This window comes from Budorcas taxicolor, chromosome 24, assembly GCF_023091745.1.
Source record: "Budorcas taxicolor isolate Tak-1 chromosome 24, Takin1.1, whole genome shotgun sequence".
Lineage (NCBI taxonomy): Eukaryota > Metazoa > Chordata > Mammalia > Artiodactyla > Bovidae > Budorcas > Budorcas taxicolor.
The window spans coordinates 36870869-36879812 of record NC_068933.1 but is presented as its reverse complement, the minus strand read 5'-3'; the positions used below and the strand labels follow the sequence as shown (position 1 = coordinate 36879812).

The following is an 8944-nucleotide window of genomic DNA, read 5'->3' as shown; positions in this document are numbered from 1 at the left end:
CTCCTCTGTCCATGGAAGTCTCCAGGCAAGAATATTGGAGTGGGTTGCCATTTCCTTCTGCAGGGGATCTTCCCGACCCACCGACGGAACCCATGTGTCCTGGACCGGGAGGTGGATTCTTTACTGAGTGAGCCACCAGGAAAGCTCAAAAAACATGTGCATGCAGGCACACACACCCCTTTAACCAGCTGTTTCTTGGGGGTCTGTCCCAGCAGACAGCCCTCCTACTCAATCACACTCCTCAGCTACGTTGGAACTTTGTGCCGCCCCATGGACTGTAGCCCGCCAGGCTCCTCTGTCCGTGGAATTCTCCACGAGGCTAAAGTACTGGAGTGAGTAGCCCATCCCTTCTCCAGGGGATCTTCTTGACCCAGGGATCGAAGCTGGGTCTCCTGCATTGCAGCTGGATTCTTTACCAGCTGAGCTGTCAGGGAAGCCCCACCTGTTCTATAACCAACAGTAAACATCGACTGGGCCTGGGATGCGGGGCTGGGTCCACAGAGCAGAATAATCAGGTCTCCATCATCAAGGGGACACATTTGCATCCTGGGAGCCAAGGAAAACCGCTGCTCATCCATCACTGACCAAACATGCTTCCCTGTGAGGACTGAGTCTGCTCCTTCCAGTGACTGGGGAACGCTGGCCAGATCGCTTCCAGGAGTGATGTTGTGAGAGCCACACAACAGAGCAGAAGGTGATGGGAAACAGGTGGGCTTTCACTTGAAGGTCTAAAAAGGTATGATCAGTGGGCTTCCCTGGTGGTGTAGTGGATAAGAATCTGCCTGCCAATGCCGGGGACATGGACTCCAGCTCTGGTCCTGGAAGACCATCATGCCTCTCCAACAACGCCTCAAACAATGAAATCCATGTGCCACAACTACTGAGCCCACGTGCTGCAACTACGAAGTCTGTGCACCTAGAGCCTGGGCTCCAGAACAGAAGCCGCCGCAGTGAGGAGCCCGCGCCCCACGATGAAGACTAGCCCCTGCTCGCAGGAACTAGAGAAAGTCCTTCCAGCAGCGAGCATCCAGTGCAGCCACAAAGGAAAACAAAGAGTTATGATTAGTATTTTTTAAATTGTAAAAGTAGTACAATCCTAACAGTACATTGAAAGTAAGATTCACAATCCATCTTCCTCATCTAATCACCATTAAGCTGTTGGTCTATTTCTCGCTAGTGTACCTGCTCCTGCATGCTCACACACACACACAGAGTTGTTATCTACTTTGTATACAACTTCATCCTTCAGTTGAACTGCTACTTGACACCATTATAAAGGGGCATGTTTTGATATCAACTTTGAAAACAGGAAACTTTGATATCTGTTCCACAACTTTTTATCCCTATGTGCATAAAACTGTTATCTCTTTACATCAGAGTCTTGAGAGTGGGCTATCATGTACATTTCAGGCTTGTTCTCTGTTACACTTCTTTCTTATTCAAGAGTCTATTCTACAAAATATCTTACAGAGTTCAAAAAACTAAATTCTATTGAGGCGTTCAGTTAATGAATTGCCTTCCTTGCAAAGAATGACAGTACAGTTACACAGTACTGAGTCGGTAGGTCCCTGTGAGAATGGTGTCCAGACTGTCTGGGACACTGTCTTTGTTTAGGGAAATGCATTTTAAGAAAGTTACATATGTTCATCTGGGTTGTGGGGGCAGGGGCAGGGGGACGGGGAGAGTCAGGAGATCCAGAGTCCAAGAGGAAGGAGTTTAGATCCAAAAATTAAGTCTGAGGAGCCTGCCTTTCTGCTATGAAATGTTTGCACTCGACAGTTAAGTCCTCCATGCCAACACCATTTTACAGGCCAGACACTGAGGCCCAGGGAGCAGGAGTCATTATCCTGGGTCACACGGGTAGAACTGGGCCAGAATCCTGTAAAGAAAGAAAGAAAGAAAGAAAGAAAGTGAAGTCACCCAGTCATGTCTGACTCTTTGACTTTGTGACTCTTTGTGACTCCATGGACTGTAGCTTACCAGGCTCCTCTGTCCACGGGATTCTCCAGGAAAGAATACTGGAGTGGGTTGCCATTTCCTTCTCCAGGGGATCTTCCCAACCCAGGGATCGAACCTGGGTCTTCCGCATTGTAGGCAGATGCTTTACCATCTGAGCCACCAGGGAAGAATCATGTAGGCTGCTATGAACGAGACCATACCAGCTCATAGAGGAACGGCTGTGGAGAGGACACACAGCCGGCCTTCTGAAGACCCATCCACACCCTCCCTCCCTGGCTGTCCATCAAGGAGGTCCCCGCCCTCTTCTCTGGGCCCTTCCTGTGTCCTCAGACATTCCTGCAGCCTGTCTCTGACATTTGGTCACAGTCATTGGAGTTTCAGATGCTCGGCCACCAGCAGTGAGAAGGACTGGTGATGGGAGTTAGCGCTCATAGGAGTCACAGGGTTGAAAGCTCAGTGCCTGAAAAATCTCACTGCCCTCCAACATAACCTCCATTGATGGCTACAGTTTCACTCTAAAGAGAATTCCTTTTTTTTCCCCCTAATTTGCTCATTTTTTAATTCTTAAATTTAAGAATTTCCTAATTTTTCCACTCTAAATTCCTAATTTACTTACAACTTATAAATAAACTTTAAATTAACATATTAAAGTTAACATGGTAAACTTAAGTTAATTCTAATTTGGTTTAAACCTTTACTAAAACCAGGACCCTAATAGGTTTTACTAAACTTACTATAAAACCAGACCCTTTTTCTGGTTCAGCACGTGTGTGACATCCTCGCAGTAGTAACGTTTCTCATTATGCGTAGCGATTTGAAAATCACTGTTTTAAAATTAGTGTCGAATTCTTCTCTGAGCTCAAAGGATGAAAGCCAAGGGCTGCTGGGGGCCTTTGTGCTCCCTCAGGTCCGCGGAGCAGAGCCCGGACCAGCGGGGACTCAGCGGAGCGCGGTGCAGTGGGCACCAACGCCCCCTGCTGGACTGTGCTCAGACTGCAGGTTAGTGCCAACAGGCCCCTTTCCGAAGGGTGTGCACTTTAGATGTCATTTGTTCCTTAAATTTTAAAAAATAAAATAGCAAAAGAAACAGAGCCTGCCTGAACTCATAACTAAGCACTCGAAGACAGTGGGCTGTTGGCCCAACTGTTCCAGAGAACCCATTCGGGGCCTAGTTGATGTCCCCACCGCAGGGAGTCAGCCCAGCCCCAGTGCTGGACGGGTCCACTCTCCCAGTCCAGGCGTTTGTTCAGAAAGAGGGTTTAAGCAGAGGGAAGAAACCATCTGTAAAGTTATCACCCACGCCAGCGCTTCCCAGTCATTCTGGGATGCTTTCCCTGGGCCTTCTGCTTCGGTGGGTCTGGAAGGCGGCCCATGCGGCTTATGGACAACAGACCATTGACCAGCATCCTCTTCCAAGTTCAGGTACCGCAAGGACCCAGAGAAAACACTCAATGACAGGGAACTAACCACATGAAACCACTGAGACGAGGAGGAGCGTGAGAGCAGCCAGACCACGAGGACCCAAAGGCCCAGCAGTCCTAGAACCTCTGTGTCCTCTGGAGGCTGGCTGTAACACCAGAGGGGACACCCCTGGCTTGGGCAGGGGGGAGGTGGATTTCTCATTGTTTTTCTGCTAAAAAAAAATTATTTAAGAAGACAATTCGGATTATACAAATATTTGACCCTTCATGTAGTGGTTGGGTTCCCCTTTTGGCTCAGTTGGTAAAGAATCTGCCTGCAATGCAAGAGACCCCAGTTTGATTCCTGGGTGGGGAAGATCCGCTGGAGAAGAGATAGGCTACCCACTCCAGTATTCTTAGGCTTCCCTGTGGCTCAGCTGGTAAAGAATCCGCCTGCAATGTAGGAGACCCTGGTTCGATCCCTGAGTTGGGAAGATCCTGGACTGGAGAAGGGAAAGGCTACCTACTCCAGTATTCTGGTCCGGAGAATTCCATGGACTGTATAGTCCATGGGGTTGCATGGATAGATCTCGTCTTGGAAAACTGCAAAATAAGGCAGAAGGCAGGGAGCTTTTATGGGATAAAGAACAAAAAACAAGGGAGAGAACAATGGAAGATATCCAATTGGCTGGGGCACCAGGGTCAACCTGATTTGAATGGGAAGCCCAGCGTTGGGTGGTGAGTGGGGTCACTGACTCACTGACTGCATTTACCCCGTGAATCCAGGTCAAGTGGCCTTTAGGGCACACGAGAGTCACCTAAGTTTCTCTTTGCTACGGCGGCACCCCACCCAGGAGCAGCGCCATTGTGGGCCTAGAAATTCCCTCCCACATGTCTCATCTCATGCTTCACCTGCTTGTTTGGTTTCCCATCTGAGGGGTCACTTCATCCTCTTTGAATGACACGAACTGCCTTCACTATTGTCATCATTTTTCAGGGCTCTCTGCCGGTCAGGGTAACAGCTGAGCCACTCCTGGTCTGCTTTTCCAAGGCTCGCACCAGACCGAGGCATGTTACTTCCTCCTAGGCTCTGCATCTCAGTAGTGGGGCTTGCTTAGCTGTAGAACAAGTGGTCAGACAGCCAGGCTCCCCCCTGGCCTGGGGAACAGGATCCTGTGGATTCTGCTTGTTCTACCAAGTAAGCTCTGTAGTCAAAGGAGCCTCCTTGCCCCCCTGGTGGGGGTGCCTCCAGGTGGGCCCTGGACCCAGGCGAGTGGTCCCAGGCGAGTGGACCCAGGCGAGTGGTCCCAGGAGAGTGGACCCAGGCGAGTGGTCCCAGGAGTGCTGAGGGACCTCCAGAGGCTGAAGGGAAAGAAGGCTGGGGGTGGAGGCCAAATTTGTAATCAGGGGCAGAGGGCATCCCCGGGGCAGAGGGCATCCCCGGGCCAGGGCTAGGAATTGGGTCTGAAATCCTCAGGAGCAGCAGGGAGGGAGGAAAATTGGAAGGAAGAAAAGAGAGCATGGGATCTCAGTCGTGGGCACACAGCTGGCCGCTCTGGGATGGCTTTACTGAGGCTCAGACAGCGGTGTGGGGGCGAGTTGTCCTAGTTACTTGCCCTGGGCTAGGGTTAATTGCAGGTAACTCTTCAGTTATCATCTACAAAAGAGTTGCGGTGTGTGGGCAGAACCCTGACCTACTCTTAGGGACCCTGCGTTTGCCCCTCATTAATCATGTGATCTTGGATGAATAATCTGTTTCGGTGGCAGATCCCTCCTCTACTGGGTGAAGACGCTGGATTAGGTTAGTTGTTCTCAATGTTCCCTTGGGGAGCTTTTCAAAAACACTGATCCTTGGTGTTGCACCCAGGCATTTTAGATCAGATTTTAACTGGTTTACTGAGAGGCCCAGGAATCAGATATTTTTTAAGCTCTCTAGGTGACTCTAAGCTATAGCCAGAGTGTTGATCCACAGACCAGAAGAACTCTATGTCCCCTTTGGGTCTGAAATTCTGTGAGTCTGGAAGGTAAGTAGGGTGACCAACCATCCCAGTTTACCCAGGACTCTCCCAGTTTTAAAACTGAAACTCCGTGGCTCCAGCAACCTCTGAATCTCAGGCCATGGTCTACATCACTCCCCGTCTGACATGGTACAAAAAGAGAGAAGAGAGACCTGCTCAGAGCTCTCCACAGTGTCTTGTGAGCGTGGGTTTTGTGTGTGACGCCACCAAGCCTGTTGGTAAGCAAATATATGACTCGGCCACTCACCTGCCTCATAATTGCCGTGTGTGCAGCTAAGTACACATTTGGATAAAGCTTACCTCCTGTGGATTTCTAAAGATTATATACCAACCATCCCAGCCTGTTTCCTGTTCTCCAGCCTGATGCTTTGAGAAAGCATGCTTTATTTTTTCTTTCTGATTCTAGCAAAAGGAAGGAGAAGTAAGAGCAGAATAGTTTTAAAAGACATTCATTCAAATCCCAGCCTCTGCCTTCTCTGCCCCATATCCATTCTACACCAAGTCATATTTTTTCTACCTTCAAGACATCTCAAACATATCCCTTCCAATTGCCCTACGTCTATCACTCTTGGGCAATAGTTCTCATATTTGAGGGACATCAGAGTCATCTGACAAGCATGTTACAATGATGATTCTAGGGCTGGAGTTTCTGATTCAGGAGGTCTGGAGTGGAATGGATCTTTCATGGTTCGCATAAGATCCCAGTTTTCAACAAGGTTCCAGGTGTTACCCACTACATTCAGGGTGATGCGTGGAGATCTGGCAGGTGGGACTCTAGACTTCAGAAGAGGGACATGATTCTTGAGCTGTGGGCTTTAAAAAACAATTGTGGTGAGATACACACAACATAAATTTGCCATCGTGACCATTTTTAAGTGTAAGTTTGGTTGTGTTAAGTACCTTCCCGGTGTTGTGCGGCCGTGACCACCACCTGCCTCCAGAACTCTTAATCTTGCAAAATGGAAACTCTGCTCCCATTAAACTAAAACTCCCCACCCCCAACTCCCATCCCAGCCCTGGCAACCACCGTTCTAGTTCTCTCTGAGGCAGAATGATAGAGCTTGATTTGTCTTTTTGTGACTGGCTTATTTCTCTTGACACTGTTTTTTCAAGGGCCATCCATGTTGCAGCCTGTGTCAGAATTTCCTTCCTTTTTAAGACCCGATAATATTCCATTAAGTGTATAGAAAACATTTTGCTTATTCACTCACCTATCGATGGACATTTGGGTTGTTTCTGCCTTTTGTGAACCATGCTGCTATAAACATGGGTTGCAAATGTCTCTTTGAGTCTCTGCTTTCCATTCTTTCGAGTTGGAAGCGAAACTGCTGGATCATACGGTAGTTCTATTTTTACTTTTTTGAGGACCTTCTATACTGTTTTTCATAATGACTGAACCACTTTACACTCCCATCTGCCATCCACAAGCATTCCAGTTTCCCCACATCCTCACCAACACTTGTTATTTTCTGAATGTTTGATAGTAGCCATGCGGGGCTTTGGCATTTTTAATATACATGATTAAGGAAATTTGAGAAATTGACATTTTAAAAAATCCTTAATGAGAACTTAATGAAGGAGAGAGCATAAACGTATTGGGTTGACCGAAAAGTTCATGCTGGTAACCCAATACTTTGAAACAGAAACCCTCCTACATGTTTTGCTGAGACTTCTTTCATCCTCTCCCCTTGCCTTCACTCTCCCTTCTTTCTTTTTCTCTGTTATTCTGCTCCCATATCTATGCATTCCTTACTGACTTCTGTCCAACCCTCCATGTTATAGGACGGTCGTCTTACCCACAAGGCAAGCCGTGTCCCTCTCAAAATTACTTGCAGCTTTTTTAAGCCAAGAGGCAGAACAAAGCAAATTCTGAATCAGGTTTTAAGCAGTGGATATTTGGGTGAATCCTTGGGAGCTTCTTAAACCACATCCATCTTTTTCCAAAGTGACAAAGCAATTGCACTTTGGCTTATAAAAGGACACAATGGGAGAGTAGGGTACTATTTTTTGTTCTTTGCAACTGCTGACAACAGTTTATAATTTCTTGCCGATCAGAGGCACAGGTTTTAGAATTACCTCTCCTTTGCATTAAACAAAAAAGTAAGATATACATATCAGAGAAACAAAGATACACATGAAAGTGAAGTCGCTCAGTCGTGTCCGACTCTGTGACCCCATGGACTGTAGTCTACCAGGCTCCTCAGTCCACGGAATTTTCCAGGCAAGAGTACTGCAGTGGGTTGCCATTTCCTTCTCCAGGGGCTCTTCATATAGGCTCATAGAAAAGAAAACAGAGATTATCCTTCTCTCTCATGGTTGGTATGCTTTGTTTCATGTTTCTGTGAATTGTAGATTTTGGAGATGAACTGAGGACCCAGCTGACCGCTGAATGGTGAGACTGGAAATATGGAATTTCGTTGCTAACGGGCTAGAAACAAACGCCTCAGTAGTGGGCAAAGGGTCTCAGCAGATGAAGCATCTGGCCCACAGAGAGATCCCCCTTCCCTTCCACAACACAAACCTTTTTGGCCCCAAGAGTGACATGGCAAACATTCAAATAATTGGAACTTGAAGTTCGTGGAATGAGTTCTCGATTTCCATGTGCCATCTACTGGACAGTGTATGCGTGGATAATATTTATTAACTGCTAATTAAATGCTAATATAGGTGTTACAAAGGTAATACTGTCCAAGGACTATAGACTCTAGCAAGTGGCTGCAGACTGGTAGACCCACGACAGGACGGCCCTTTGATGCTTTAAAGACTAACCAGCCTCAGAAGGGCCCTCTGAGGGGAGGAAGGGCACCATGTCCGGCATGTCCGCTGAGCCACCTCGGAGACGAGCAGGGTGCCCTGCTGCAGACAGCATGTCCTTACCCGAGTGCACGGGCCCTCCCAGACAAGGGGAAGGCGTGTGCGTTTGGGGACAGTGAAGCAGGCAGATTTCTGGCTTAGTGAATATTTCAACCACGTGAAGACTATTATTTACAAATTGCCGCTGTTCAGAATAGAATATTCGGTCTTAATCAGTAAGTGTCCCATGGACAGGGGAGCCTGGCAGACTGCAGTTCACTGGCTCACAATGAGTCGGACACGACTTAGCAACTGAATACACAAGCACCGTCTTGAAAGCCCGTTGTGAGGTTCATCTGTGATAGAAACTGTGGCTGATGGACCTCCCTGGTGGTCCAGTGATTCAGAATCCGCCTGCCAATGCGGCGGACGTGGGTTCGACCCCCGGTCTGGGAAGATTCCACAGGCCTCGGGGCAACTAAGCCTGTGTGCCATCACTACTGAGCCCGTAAGCCTAGCGCCTGTCCTCTGCAACAAGAGCAGTCACCGCAGTGAGAATCTACGCGCCACAGCTAGGGGAGTAGCCCCTCTTGGTACAACTAGAGAAAAGCCTGCTCACCACAATGAAGACCCAGCACAGCCAAAATAAATAAATATATAAAAGAAATTGTGACTGATAACAAAAGTGATGAGACAGAGTCCTGTCCTCAATGACATTTCCAGTCTAGAACTGCCAGCCCTTTCTCACTTACAACGGCTATGACTCCAGCTCAC

The 8944-nt window shown here is 48.0% G+C and overlaps 1 non-coding gene across 1 annotated transcript; it reads right to left on the bottom strand.

Annotated features, from left to right (window-relative positions):
* Positions 1–2053: 2053 nt before the first annotated feature.
* TRNAC-ACA (transfer RNA cysteine (anticodon ACA)) lies at positions 2054–2125 on the bottom strand. The gene has a single exon. It is a non-coding gene; the product is annotated as a tRNA-Cys (tRNA).
* Positions 2126–8944: the final 6819 nt, after the last annotated feature.